The sequence below is a fragment of the Taudactylus pleione genome, unplaced genomic scaffold, assembly GCF_031769625.1.
Source record: "Taudactylus pleione unplaced genomic scaffold, aTauple2 ptg000381l, whole genome shotgun sequence".
Lineage (NCBI taxonomy): Eukaryota > Metazoa > Chordata > Amphibia > Anura > Myobatrachidae > Taudactylus > Taudactylus pleione.
This window is the reverse complement of record NW_028284782.1, coordinates 6,170,145-6,186,060: the sequence shown is the minus strand read 5'-3', so window position 1 is coordinate 6,186,060 and position 15,916 is coordinate 6,170,145.

Genomic DNA, 15,916 nt, shown 5'->3' with positions numbered 1-15,916 from the left:
TCAGTCACCATCAAGCTGCAGCTCCACATGACAGGGGAAGGGGAGGAGACAACAGAGACTACTGTGCTCTCCTGCCTTCTCCCTCACAGTTGCTGCTATTTCCTATGTTCCTAAAGGACCTCTGTGACGTATCCACCACGTGACTGCTGCAGGAGGCTGGACCGCTTCTGTGTTACCATCCACTAGGGCATAGAGGGGGAATAAATATTTGTGGCGAGCACAGCGAGCCACCGTGCCCGAAGCGTGACGAGCGCAGCGAGCCCGCGAGGGGACACTTTTGGTCCCCAGTTAGCATCCCCACCCCTCCTCCTTTCAGGCCGGGTCACGTGGGTGTGATGTCACAGGTCCATCAGCCTTGTATAGTATAGTCCTAACCTTCTCCTCACCCTTTGCTCTGCACAGGCACAGTAATCCATCCATGCAAGCAGCGTGAACAGAGCTGCAGATGCCGATCTGATGGCATATGAGAGCTATAAGGTACAGTAGTAAAAGTGGCAACTTTCCCACTGTAGCCTGACAGCACACACAGCTCAGTATAGTGCAGAGCAAAGGGAGAAACAAATTGGCATAGTGGGGGAGAGAGAGAGGTGAAGGTGGGAGATAAGGGCTGCTACTATTTTGATAACAGAAATTTACAGCCACTGAACACCAGGAGAGGTTGAGAGACTGGAGGAATGACTCTTCTTGGTCCTAAAGAGCTGAAATAACAGATTCCTCAGTCACAGGCAGATATGTCACACCTTTGGCCCCAGCAAGAGCAGCTCTCCTAATAAATCCATCAGAGCAGGAGGAATCAGTCTCCTTTATACAGTTTATATACTGTGTACCAAAGGCTGCAGCCACAGAGACCTGAACATTGTCTGCACCCACTGACCCAACACCCCTGCTGGGAGCAGCTAACTATACCTCTCATGCTATTACCATCTCTGTACCTCATTTATTTTCATCTTCATAATTAATCTCTATCTGTGGTTTCTCAATTTTGACCTGCAATATCTATCTCGGGTATACAATCGGTAAGCCGGCTGCTGGAATCCCGGCAGCCGGCTTCCCGACTGCTTTATACCGCCATGGGATAAATGACCGGCATCTATATCTAGACGCCGTTCATTTCCCCGACGCCGGGAGACCGGCGCCCGGCACCCTGATCAAGCAGATGCCGGGCGCCCCGAGCAAACAGCCGCGGGGGGGGGAGGATTAGGTTTAGGGCACCCGGGGGGGACTCAGGGTTAGGCACCCCCCCGGGAGAGTTAGGCTTGGGGGAGGGAGGGTTAGGGTTAGGCACCCCCGGGGGGGACTTAGGGTTAGGCACCCCCCCAGGGGACTTAGGTCTAGGCAGCGAGGAAGGGGGGTTAGGGTTAGGCACTTAGAGGGGGGATTATTGTTAGGCACAGAGGGGTGGTTAGGGTTAGGCACCCCTAAGGAGGGTTAGGGGGTTTAGGTTAGATTAGTTGATACTTACCTTACCATGATCGGGATTTCCAGCGCTGTCGGGCTTCCGCTGTCAGGCTCTGCTGTTTTGTTGGGCTGCCCGCTGCCGGGATTCGAACTCCCGGCCATGCGGCAGCCGGGATATCATACCGATTCCCTATCTTGCAACCCTATACTGATCTTGGCCTATTTTGACATATGTACTATAAAACTATTACGTAACATTATCAGCATCCATCAGATCATTCCCACCTTCACTGCCCAAAGAGATTAACCATCTATTTGCACCCCGGCACCCAAAGCTATTTGAACCAAATACTGTGAGAACTGGAAAGCCTCACTTTCTTCTAGCAGCTGCCTTATGGAGGTGCAGGGGGAGGGGCTCGCATAGGAGGCGCTCAGCTGGCACAGCCAGAGGGGTGTTGCTGACAAGAGGGGAAGTAGCCCACTTTTCTAAGTGCCCTGGGCCCCCCGAAGGCTTAATCTGGCCCTGGATGTACCCCATTCCAAATGGTCTGAGAATACAATAAGAAGCTTCAAAACACAAAGGCCCTGATTCAGAGGCGGTCGCTATTTGCGGTCGTTCGTTCCAAAAAAAAGGGGTGGCTATTCAAATGAACCGTTCGCTCTTTGCGTTCTGTTCACGCCTCTATGTCTGAACGAGCGAACAAAACTTGCGGTCGTTTTTTGGATAACTACGCCCTCTGGCCGCTCGCATCCTACGTCATGTCCGCTATTTATTAGATTAATCGAGTACATCGACCAGCGTATGAACTGCTCGCTATTCTTGTGGTTGGTTTTTCCTACCACAAATTTGCGAGCAGTTCTGACTATAAAATAACCCAGTGACGTGGTCAGTGACGATGCTGTATTAATTATGCACACCCATAAAACGCCTGTTTTGACCTTTAAGCACGCCTGCGTTCTGATCTCCACTCCCCGTTTTCGAGCACCTTCCCCTGTTACCACCCACATACGCCTCCTCCTGTCACTCATATTAGCAGGCATTCGCTATTTAGCGAACAAACGATTTTCGGCCGCACTGACTGGTTCACGCATGCGTATTACGATGTGTACGCATGCGCAGTTGGGCAAACATCGCTCGGAACAAACGAGCGGCCGCTTACGAGCGGCTCTGAATCAGGCCCAAAGACGCTAACCTTTAGGATGAATAAATCTATCATGAATAAGTGCTTCCTTAGCACAACCAAACTGACAGCTGCACCTTCCACAACCAAACTGACAGCTGTTACCACCCACAGCTTAGCTAGAGACCAGGGTAATGGTCGCGATGATGATCACCATCGCGACCATCAAGGCTTACGACCAGACCCTAAGGTTGGGTCTGGGCACTCGCAAGCCCCAGGGAGCTTTCTGCTCAGATCGAGCAGGAAGCTCCCCACTGACATCACTGATTTGGAAACCACCCCCCCCCCCGGCCCGCCTTCAAAAAGGGGCGAGCTGTCGATCAACATCGACAGCCGCCCCTTTTGTAGCGAGCTCCGAAGTGAGAGAGTTTCTCTCTCGCTCCGGGACTTGTGCACGCGCGGTGCGGCCGCTGCGCGTGCGCAGGGCTACCCATCGACCCGGTTGTGAGCACATCGGTGCTTGCGACCAGGTCTGAATGACCCCCATTGTTTATAGTTTACAGTTCATGGATCAGCAAATAAACATATAACTATATATTCTATTTAGATTGTCAAATGAATTAAAGTTAACAGTCATGTAGACTCTGCATAATAGAGAACAATATAGACGGCAGCAATCAATCACAATATAGCAAAATCATTGTTCATAATAACCAGATTTTTATCCATTGGAAGAGATGTAGGGCCTGATTCAGAGCCGCTCGTTAACAGCAGTACGCTCGTTGCGTTCCGATGTTGAGAAAGCGCGCATGCGTCGGTGTAACACTGCGCATGTGCGTACGGCATATTGCGAGCTTTTTTTGTCTCGTTCGTCAAATAGCGTACAGGAAGTGACATGTCAAATGTGATTGACAGAACAGGGCGTTTTTGGGCGTTGACGGGGGTGGAGATGGAAAAACGCAGGCGTGGCGAGGCGTTTTTGGGGCGTACATACATTATCAGATGCGAACGTCAAATGTGTTCGTACCAACTCATACGTCACTGGATGATCCTCTTTCCGTTCAAAATGCTCGCACAGCTTAGGGTCTGGATTACTCGACCACATTGGCGATGGCCTTCTCCTCCGTCCCGGCACTCCACGATGTTGCATCTATTAATCACGGCTTGTCAGAAAAACAGTTAGTGTTGTATTGAAAACCGGCTTGGAATGTGTTTTGAAATCAGTTTTTTGGGTTAGCACAAAGGTGGAAATCATAGCTGCTAATGTCAGGATTACACAATCAATTAGCGTACATTTGGTGGTGTTTTGTTTTGGGTTGATATTTGGTTTTTGGGCTATTGTAACAATAATGTCATCATGTTTGTGTGTTTTTTTCCATTTTGCTTTTGCCTGGCGAATTTGCATCCTTATGTAAATTTTAAAACGTTCCTTAAAGAGCCCTTTTTTTTTTCGGTTAAATTTTGGGGGAGCTCGTTTTTGCCTTGTGGGCCAGGATTAAATGTAAACCATTTCTACAATAATGTCAGAATACAATGTCGAACATTTTTAAAAAATTTATTGGAAAATAAAAACATTTTCATGCACATTTTTAGCCCAAACATTTTTTGCAGTGTTATTCCCAAAACATTTTTTAATTGTGCAAACATAAAAGGGATGGAAACTTAAAGCTAAAAATTAAAAACAATTCACAAGAAAAGAGAGGGAAGTTTTGGCCAGAAAGGAATATGGGGCAAGCACAGAAGGAGTGTGGGAAAAGTAGCCAGTGCTGTCAACGTTTTTTCCCCCGTTTGGCTGGGGGAGGGAGGGCGCCAGACCGGGTCCGGGATGTCATCAGGCTGGCCCATCCAGAGGCAGATGTTGTGGCCTCTGGACTAGGCACAGGGCTAGGCACATTTGGAGGATTGGCTGATGTTGTGCCAGAGGTGGAGGATCCTGATGTTCCGGCAGGAAGGGAGGTCGGCTCCACCATGTGCTGGCGAATGAGCTGCTCCAGGGAATTGGCGATGCGGATGTTGGCCCTGGTATTTTCCGCCAGGGCCTGACCAATGGTCACGTTGGCCGCAGCATTTTGCTCCAGGGCCTCAGTTCTGTGAGGAGGGACACTGCCTGCGAGGGGCATTGCCCTGGACTGGCTTCTGCAGGGTCCTCAGCCGGATGTACTGGTTCCTCCCCTGCAGAGCCAGCAGAAATTCGGCTCCCCTCTGGAGCAGACTCATCCGCCTGTGTCTCTGTTGGAAAAATGAGAAAAGAGTCACATTAGAATCTACATATTGGCACAATAATATTTCAGAGTTGGTGACATCACAATATTTACCTTGGACAACATGAGGAGCCGCAAAGTCTGGCATGTCCGTATCCATGTTGGACACGCCAAACACCTCCACAGCCTGCACACACCCCTGTGCCAGCTCTTCTAAATCATTCAACTCCAATGACACAGGGGTGGGTCCCCCACCTGTACCCCTTGCATGCCTAGCCCTGTCCGCCAGTTTTTGCTTCAGGCGATATTTGAAGTCGGCCCATCTGTGGGTGAAATTGGAACCATTATCCTTTTGTTTTAAATGGGTTTTGGTTTTAGGGGGGTCAAGTTTTTACTTACCGCCGTTTGACATCCCGGGCTAGACGGACATAATCACCCACCCTATTGACAGCAACGGCTACCTCCTCACACATTCTCCACTTCTGGCTTGCACTCATATTCCTGTCTGCCTGTGGCAGGATGTCCACACACTTCTGAACCAAAACCTCCATCTCCTTTCTTGTGAATTGTGGCTGCCTTTTCTTTTTGCCAGCTTTGGCCGGAATACTGGGCCCAGCAGCCTCTTCCATGTCATCCTCCTCACCTATTTGTTTAAATGTTGAGAATTTTAAGCTTCACAACTTGCACTATATTATGTTTCAAATTAATCATTGTTTTGAAATGCCTGAAATACTTACCGGCAGACTGTTGGCCATTGTTTCCCTGGTCTGTAGCCATGTCTTATCTCCAAACAAGAAATACACCAGAACGTTTTTTTTGGCTCGTGACGTATTTATACATGCGTCCTTATTTTTCGGCCGCATCATTGATTGTGCGTTCCTATGATCCCTCCTTAATTTGTGCGGGAAACTAAACACTATTTATGGCTTGCGGCGTCTCGAGTCGAGGTGGCGGTTGTTGGTTGTTGGAGGTTACGTCGGTCGGAGTGGATTGTTGGCGGGTTTTGGATTTGGCGTTGTTGGGAGTTGTTTTTGGTTTGTCTTTTTCTTTAATTTTTTTCCGTTCTCTTTTTTTCTGGTGGGTTTTTTTTTGGCGTGTATTTATTTGGTAAGTTTTTGGCCATCTAACTTTTGTTCAATTTGTGTCTCCTTCTTTTCGTGAATTTTGGCTCGTTAATGTTTCCAATTTTCGCCTTTGTTAGGTTTCTATTGGCTCTGCCCCAACGACCTTTTGATCCGGAGACTTATATATTCTCTATTGGTAAGTTGTTTTTTTCACTTGTTTATTAAATGTTCATGTTTGTATTTACGCAACTTTGTTTGACCTTACACTTTTAACCTTTGGTTTTGTTAGTCAGAAATGTATGAAATAATTCGTGTTTTTATATCTGCGTATTTTTGGACTTGTATTTGCGAACTAATTAGCGCATTTTTATCTGTTTCTATTGTGACTTGTATTTGCGAACTAATTAGGGCATTTTTATCTGTTTCTATTGTGACTTGTATTTGTGAACTAATTAGCGCATTTTTATCTGTTTCTATTGTGACTTGTATTTGCGAACTAATTAGCGCATTTTTATCTGTTTCTATTGTGACTTGTATTTGCAAACTAATTAGCGCATTTTTATCTGTTTCTATTGTGACTTGTATTTGCGAACTAATTAGCGCATTTTTAAATGCTTATTTAGACCCGTTAAATTGGTTGTGTTTTCCCTTTAGCATTTGTTTAATACATTTGGGCCCAAATTGCGCACTGTCGTTTTGCTCTTTGCCCAAATGTGTGTTTCTCCCCTTTTATGTTTTGTCTTGCACCCAATTTAGATTCCTAAATGCCCACCCTAAATTGTTGCATTTTTAAATTGTGATTATTTATAGGTTTGGCCAATCATGACAATACCCCAGCATGTAAGCATCATTGGATTGTATCATCAAGCTAAGTAAAATTTCATTTTTTGGGGGGGGGAAAAGCCTTGCATTCAAATCTTGCCATTTCAGGTTGATCTTGGTCGGATTGTTGTGGCCATGCTCCTGGAAGCCGACCAACCTCAATCTCGTCCCAGGCGTAGGCATCGTAGGCGTGCAAGGCCCCAGATATATCAAACATGTGTCACCCTTTTTGGAATGCCCGATGATGAGGTGTTAAGACGCTACCGTCTTCCGCCCAAAATCATCATAGACACTCTCTCATTAATAGAGAGTGATCTTGAGCGGCAAATTGACAGTCCTACAGCAATACCACCACTTACGCAATTTATGGCGGTGTTACATTTCTGTGCCTCAGGATCGTTTCAAACAACGGTGGGAATAGTGGCGGGAATCTCCCAATCCTCCTTTTCCCGGATCCTGAGGGCAGTGACGGAGGCACTTTTCAAGCACCTCCATCATTTTATTAAAATGCCTTTGGATATGGGTGCCCTTAGTGTGGCCAAGGCCAATTTTTACCAAATAGCTGGCTTCCCACACATCATAGGGGTTGTGGATGGTACTCACATACCACTTCAGCCTCCAGCACGGCTAGAGGCCATATTTCGCAACCGTAAACACTATCACTCCCTGAATGTAATGGTGGTATGTGATGCCTCCCTCCAGATCCTGTCCCTGAATGCAAAATTACCCGGAAGTGCACATGACTCATTCGTCATCCGGCAATCAGGGATATGGCACAAATTAAACAACCTACAAGCTGGTGATGTGTGGCTCCTGGGTAAGTGGAGACCTTTAGTACATAACAATGTTAAGCTTGATACACAGTGATCTTGATGTTGTCACTTCTTTTTCACAGGAGACAGTGGCTACCCTTGCACGCCCTGGCTGCTCACTCCTTATTTGGCTCCCACACCAGGGCCACAAAGTAATTTTAATGCCGCACTTACAGCCACCGGGCAAGTGGTGGAGCGCTGTATCGGCCTTTTAAAAGGCCGATTCAGACGCCTCCACCTCTCTGGTGGCGAGCTCATGTATTTGCCGGATATGGTTTCAAAAATTGTAGTCCTGTGTGGGATATTTCACAACATCGCCATAAGGAGTGGTGTCCCAATGCAGCCAGAGGATGCCTTACCTGAGGATGGCCCCCCCGAGGTTGGTCGGAGGTCAGTATGTGGGGGGGTCCATACGCGATGATGTGGTGGCCTGATATTTTAGGTAATTATTGGCAACACAACAGTGTTTACACACAATGTGGTAAGGATTTTTGGAGAACATCTAATTATTTTCTTTTTTTTTCCACATCTTCTGTTTGATTTCATAATCTTTGGGACTCCAACGATGACTACTTCCTGCTACCCTAAAAAATCCTTCATGGGGACACATTGGAAATATATTCTGGAACCCATATTGCAACGCAACATTTGTGGAATCATGTTGGCATGGTCCTTCATCAACCAGTTCTTGATTTTTCATTTTTTTTATCAAATGTTGTTTTATGGGTTGTATTTTTGTTTATCACTGTGTGTATTGTTTGTGACTGAACACTTTGCTATTTTAGTTATGTTGTGAATAAATGTTTTGAGAGTGTAATTTTGGTCATTTTATTGCCCATTACAAGCAAGTGTAACCAGGTTCACTCACGTTAAAATTTAATAAGGGGTAATCCTGTAATGACGCAAGTTGAGCTAAATTTAAAGATGTTTTCTGGGTCAAAACCAACACCAAAAGGAATCCTGTACAATCAGTTGGCTTTGTAATCTCGGCCTAAGCAGGTTGCCCCCCAAATTGGAACCTGTAAAATGTAGTAATATATAAATTGTCAAACACAAAAAAGGACAATCAGATTGGTACTGTTAGGTGTTTCTTGTGCCTGTTTTCCTACAAAATACAACACACAATCTTAGTGACAATAATTGCAAATACTTGCTGGAAGAGTCTACTTATGTCAGTGTAAACAATCTCAGATTTGGAGACAAGGAATGAGACAGAACGTTAAGATTATTTTTTTATTGTAGAAAACTATTTTTAAAGGAAAAAAAAAAATTAGGGACGCAGGATGACAGACATATGGTCAAGGACCACCAGCCGCCCGATGACGTAGGCACGCATCCGTTCTACACATCCGGCTAAGTCCGCCATACGCCTCTGTTCCTCTGTGGGTTAGAAAAGTGTGGGGCTTAATACATAAATAATGAAACCACATTACAAAACAAGCCAAACAAAGCTAACCAAAAATGACAATATTGTGACCAAAAGCAGAATTACCCCAAAAATATCAAGGCCCCAAAAATGGACACCCCATTAAATTGCAAGAAAAAAAATCAGATTCTGAAAGGTGTGATATGTGTATGGGGAAATCAGCAGTAAAAGGTAAAGACAAACAGAAATCTACACCAAATTCTCACAAACCACACAAAAAAAACACAGACACAGGATTACATACAGTTTTTTATAAAAACTAAAAAAAAAAAAAAACATACCGTTCACAATAACGCCCGCTACAGAAGCCACTCCCTCGTCCTCCTCGGAGGTGCCAACATTCCCCAACGAGGTTGGCGGGGTGATTTGGGATTCAGGGGAGGGGGTAGTTACGAGAGGGGTGGTTGGAGGAGAGGGGGAATTGGGATGGAGGGGATGGAGCCCCGAAATATCCTCAACAGGGTCTGTGCAGGCTGGGGAGGAGGGGGAAATACGGGAATTTTGGGGTGTTGATGTTTGGCTTGGGGTTGGGGAGAGGGGCCGAGAGCGCCGTCTTTGACGCTGATGACGCCGTAGTCTTCGCTCTGCCCCTAAAATATGGGAAACAAATTGTGGTTATTTTCAACCCAGACCTAGTTAAACACTAATTTTTGACAACACAAATATGTAAACATTGTCATGCAGATATGAGTACAATGAATAAATAGGCCATACATGAAAACATGGCCATGCAGATATGAATACAAAGAATAAAGAGGACATACATGAAAACATGGCCATGCAGATATGAATACAAAGAATAAAGAGGACATACATGAAAACATGGCCATGCAGATATGAATACAAAGAATAAAGAGGACATACATGAAAACATGGCCATGCAGATATGAATACAAAGAATAAAGAGGACATACATGAAAACATGGCCATGCACATATGAGTACAATGAATAAATAGGACATACATGAAAACATGGCCATGCACATATGAGTACAATGAATAAATAGGACATACATGAAAACATGGCCATGCACATATGAGTACAAAGATAAACATGAAAACCACAGTCACAAAAACTTACTTTCCGCGATCTGCATGCGAAAGCATGCCAGCAAGCGGGGCGTCCGCCGTTGCAGGTCGGGCCACCTGCGCTCCAGCTGGCCGATCTGGCGGCGTGAGCCGAAGGAACGCAGGCGGCCACGTACCTCCGCATATGCGGAACGCTTTTCTCTATTGGTGATGGGGGGAGGCTGGCTGGTGATCCGCCTGTCCATGACCTCGGTTAACACCAGCAGCTCGCGCCTGGTGAATGCCGAGGCTCTCATGATGGCAATGGTGTATTTTCTAAAAATCATTTTTAATAAAGACCCGAAAATAAATTTCATTGGCTAATATATTTGGGTAATTAACAGGACCAATTCTATTGGTTAGTGTATGAGTCATGTGTTCGACAGGGCCACAAATCTCTTCAGAGTTATGATAGGTTGATGCAGTGACATGCGTAAGCAAATTTAAATAAAGAAATGAACCCAGGAAAATATGCGTGTTTAAAAACAAATAAAACAAATGTTTAATTGGCTCAAACATGTATTTTGACAAAGAAAAGCGAATGTTTAAGCCGTACGTATTCTGCGGGTAAACACAAACACGGACAAGAGTAAAGTTTATTGCATTGTCCAAAAAAAAAAACCAATTAAGATAATTGATATATTGATTGGCATGATACGATTGAGGGAGGTAGGCAGAATAAAGGAGCAGGTAATCGGAATCTGACAGACCCACTTCCGGTTTGTACTTGTGCGTGCGTTCCCTTCAAGCCACATTGGGGATGTACGCTCGCTATTTGGCACGCTCGTTAGTTAGCGGAGGGGTCGGTAGAATTTGGGGAGGATGTTTAGATGCGTTCGAAAATACGAGCGAGTGCTTGAATTTACATATGTGTGTACGTACGCCGAACGTACTAACGGCCACTTGCGTCCGGGTCTGAATGAGGGCCGTAGTTTCCTTTTTAGAGGAATATAAGAAACAATCTAATGCTGCATACACACGGATCAACTTGAACAACCATAGATATCGTTGAAAGATTTCCCTCCAACTTTCTGTAGTGCAGGGCAAATGGTTTTGGCTGTACACACTGGTAGATATCTATGATTGATATTTCAGTGAAAGACCATAGATATCGTTATCATTCATGCGGGAACGCGCATTGTTGGTCATTGTCAGGTTGGTCAGGTTGGTCACTGCAAAAAAGTGAACAATATTAACGATAACGATATGAACAATATGAACAATAAGAACGATATGAACGATATTGTTCAAATTGCTCATACAAGTTGTACCGTGTGTATGCACCATTAAAGTTTCAATTCAACAATTGTAACAATGGATCCTTATATTGATACTAGCTGAAATTGGTCAGAGTCTGTTTAAAACACTACATTTCAAATAGCTCGAGCAAACAAAGAAAAAACAAGAAGGAATCCAATATTAATGAGTTAGTATTCAGGATCGTAAAACCGGAAAAACTGGATTGTTTAGGCATGGGTGGCAGGGAGAGTTGAAATCAAGTAGCGTGCATGACAGACAGTTGTCCCAATACTCAATACCACATATGCAATTTGCACTTGAATAGTTCTTAGTTTAAAGACCACACATTTTTTACCAGTTTGTCATATCACTGAGGTCAGTAGCCGGCAGCCAGTGGAACACCTCCTATACCGAGAAAAGTGCTTGTATCTGGCTGGGGATCCACTTAGACAGATGCCGACCCTTCACTTTGTTGTTAACTCTCCACAATGGGCAATAATTTACGTGTATCACTGCCCGGACGCACTACATAATAAGCTGCTGAAGAACAGCAACACCAATGAGTAGGGCCAGGCAATAGAAAGATGGAGACGGAAGCTGATGGTCTGACGCAGAGCTCTCCACTACTGTATGGTGGCTTCTCAGGTGCCAGGAAGAGGCGCCATGTATTGGCCGGCCACGACGGTACACCATACTTGCCTACTTTTGAAAAAGCATTTCAGGGAGATTGTGAAAGCCACACCCATGAGTGGACGTGTACTTCTACATCTGAGAGGTGTGACATAAACTTGACATCCAAATGTAGATGAGACCCAAAGCAGTTAGTAAAATCTATTTGTTGATGAAAACACACAGATTCTTTTCAGAAAAAATGCATGTAGCCATAGGGATCATTGTGCCTTATAACCGATGCAGCAAAATGATCCTAATGATCCTATTTGGATTAGAGATGAGTGGGTCTGGTTCTCAGTCTGGTGATGCTGTATTATATATAAGGGCTGCTGTGTTGTTGTCCTGTCCATCAAGGGGCTAGGGCTGCAGTCCATAAAGGGGTGCTATGTTGTCTGGGGTGAGGGGAGTGCTCTGTCAATCAGGGGTGCTCTTCCACAGTGAAAAAAATAATAATGCTTTTTTGTGTGTGTGTGTGCTTTAGCAACTTAGCTGCGCTATTATTGTTTGGTGACACTGCACTGCAGGTGGTCTGTCCGCACTGGGCAGAGGTGCTTTGTTGTCCATAAAGAAGGGGTGCTGTCTGTGTTGTTCATCAAGGGCCTGCTGTCTTGTTCAAGGGTGCTCTTCCCCAGTGTAAAAATTAATAAAGGTTAAATAAAATAATATTATGAATCCACAAAAAAATGTAAAATATATATATTTTTTGTGTGTGTGTGTGCTAGCAACTTAGCTGTGCTATTATTGTTTGGTGACACTGCTGGCCAGACAGCAGTTTATTGTCTACATATTTGTGAGACTGCAATGCAGGTGGTCTGTCCGCACTCGGCAAGGGTGGTTTGCTGTCCATCAAAAAGGGGTGCTGTCTGTGTTGTTCATCAAGGGGCTGATGCCTCGTTCAGCGGTGCTCTTCCCCAGTGTTAGAAAAAATATTCTTCAGTGACACTGCTGGTCAGACCACAGTGTAATTTTGTTAATATGGAGGTTGATCAAATGAGAGGAGAGCAGGAACAACATACTAGTCTTGCAGCTGCTGCCAGCAGTCATGATGATGATGATGCAAGGCCGTCAACATCATGTACGAAGGCCAATGCCCAAGGGCTTAAGTCAGGGCATTTGAAATCAAACAAGCAATGTTTTACAGTGTTAAAGAAAAAAAATTAAAAGCTAAGTTAGCTGCAGAGAAAGTGGCAAGGAAAGGATAAGGCCTTGGCCTTTAGTTATGACTGGTGGTTCTGCATCTTATGATGATGTAAGTCCTTCTCCCTGTAAAAGTGTCAAAAAAATTTAAATCGCTAAGGCATATGAACCAACTGTGTGCTCAGAAAAGTCACAGATCCCAGAGGAGAGTCCAAGTGTGTCCGCAGTTGCCATTTGTGAGCCTGACCTTTCTAATACTGTACTTGAAGAGGATCCTCCTTCTACAATTTTTGTGCCCTCTGCAAATGTGGGGATGAGCAGCACAAGCCAAAATGCTGACATAGAAATCGAGGATGCTTCCATGGAATTGCACCAGGAGGATAAGGAGGATATTTCTGTAGTTGGCGCTAACAAGGATGATGACGATGTTGATGCCAAGGATGTTGTTTGTGTAAATCAGGCAACAGTTGTTGCTCATGGTATAAAAAAAGCCCATTGTCAAAGCAAAAAAATCCACTTCTCATGTGTAGAATTATTTCCACCCAAATCCAGACAACAGTTGTCAAGCCTTCTGTAATGTTTGTCAAGCAAGAGTGAGTAGAGGTAAGGACCTTGACCATCTAGGAACCTCCTCCCTGTTACGTAACTTGTAGCACAGTCATCAAATTCCAAAGTGTTTGCAAAATTCAGAAACTTTGGCTAAAAACGTAACAATCAGTCTAACGTCACTTAGCTGCTCCCTTCTCTCTGTTAGATAAGCGCCTACAATCTCCACTACCAACACCTGCATCATCAACATTCTCAATCGTGATCGGAAGTAGTCCTGCTGCATCCAATTTCATAAGCATGACTGACTCCTTTCCTATCCATGATTCCTTAGAAGGATCCTTGAGTGCTACACCTGTTGCTGCTGCTGTGAGTGGATCTTCATCCCAGAAAGGGCCAAGGAAGAAGACTATTTTTAGTAGATTAACAATACAATTGACTATCAAATAATTCTTTGCAAGGGGGAACAAGTATGACAGCAGTCACCCAGTTGCACAGTGGATTACTGATGCCATAACAGCTATGCTGGTATTAGATGTGCACTTAGGGCCTGATTCAGAGGCCGCTCGTTCGCTCCGAGCGATGTTCGAACATCTGCGCATGCGTATGGGTCGTAATGCGCATGCGCCAAGCAGTCAGTGCGGTCGGAAATCGTGTGTTCGCAAAATAGCGAGTGCCTGCTAATTTGAGTGACAGGATGAGGCGTTTGTGGGTGGTAACAGGGGAAGGTGCTTGAAAACGGGGAGTGGAGATCCGAACGCAGGCATGCCAAACAGTGAAAACGGGCGTTTAATGGGAGTGCATAATTAACAAAGCAGCGTCATCGGCCACGTCACTTGGTTGTCTCTTAGCCTGAACTGTTCGCATGATTGCTGTAGGAAAATCCAACCACAAGCACTGCGAGCAGTTCAGATGCCTTTCGATGTACTTGATTAATCTAATAAATAGTGGAGATGATGCAAACAGCCAGGGGGCGTCTTTACAAAATAGCAAGCGCATATTTCGTTCGCTCGCTCAGACATAGAGGCGTCAACAGACCGCAAAGAGCGAGCGCTCTATTTAAATGTCCAGCCCCTTTTTATGAACGACGAGCGCAAATAGCGTCCGGCTCTGAATCAGGCCCTTAGTATCCACCCTTAGTGCAGTGGGCTTTAGTCAGGACAAAGATCTCAAACCTCCACGCAGTGTTCAAGAAAGAACTGAACAATAGATCTGGTGCAGGAGCAGATAAGGTGCATAAGCCAAGACTCTGGTATTTTGATTTGCTGTCATTTCCTGGCTGACCAGGAGCTTCCTAGAGCATTTGTCACCAACCTCGAAGCGGGCATAAATTAGGGGGCATTCATGTCTTTTAGTATATCAGCATATATGGATGAGACAGCTTGCAGTGGCATAGTAAGTATTCAAACAATAATGACAAATTTGTATGCAATGTTTATTAATGAAATAAAATACAAGATATATGTATTCTGCAATGTCCTGAAAACAGGATGTTGTACTGCGCACAGTGGAGGCTTTGTGATGAAGATCGTTGTGTAGGACACAACATGCCAGCTCCACCAAGTCTATTTTATCAAGGTGCAGATTTATTGCAGGGTGGAAACTCCAGAAAATGGGCCATTGCAGGCCATTCCTCTGGGTTGATGGAAACTGAAAAGACAAAATATAAATGCTAAATAACAAGAACACAATGATTTGTTAGAATATACATTTTAATTATTTGTATATATTTTTTCTCCAAAAGCCATCGTTTTTCACTGATAAAGCTTCAACTATGACAGTGGCTAAAACAGATGAAGCTACAACTGCCACCCAAGTGACCCTACCTCCATGCATCCAAGTCTCAGTACCTCCTGCCACCTTAAACCCACAACAATCTACCTTTTCTATAAGGAGGGGAAAAAAAAGACCATGGGGTCAGTTTACTAAGCCTTGGATGGAGGTAAAGTGAATAGAGATAAGATACCATCTAATCAGCTTCTAACTGCCATGTTACTGGCTGTGTTTGAAAACTGACAGTTAGGGGCGGATTGGCTGGTACCTTATCTCTGTTGACTTAATCTTCATCCAAGCCTTAGTAAATAGACCTTCATGTGAGTTAGGGGAGAGCACAGATCAGCAGAGGCCGTGACTGGTTAGATTCTGGAGTCCACCAACTGACTCATGGCAGCCAATATAGCACAGAAGCTGCAATGAATGGATGACAGCAACAGAGCTGAAGCACATAGGATATTGGCTGATGTGCTATATAAGGGGACCAGAGGTCTACTCATCCCTTATAGTGTCCTAATGGAGATGCATCCTAAGTCACAACAGGATCCCTACACCCTATGTATAACTCCCCACCTCCCAAAAATGCCATTTCAAAAGGGAATACACCACCATTATGAGAGGCCCTATGTTAACCCTC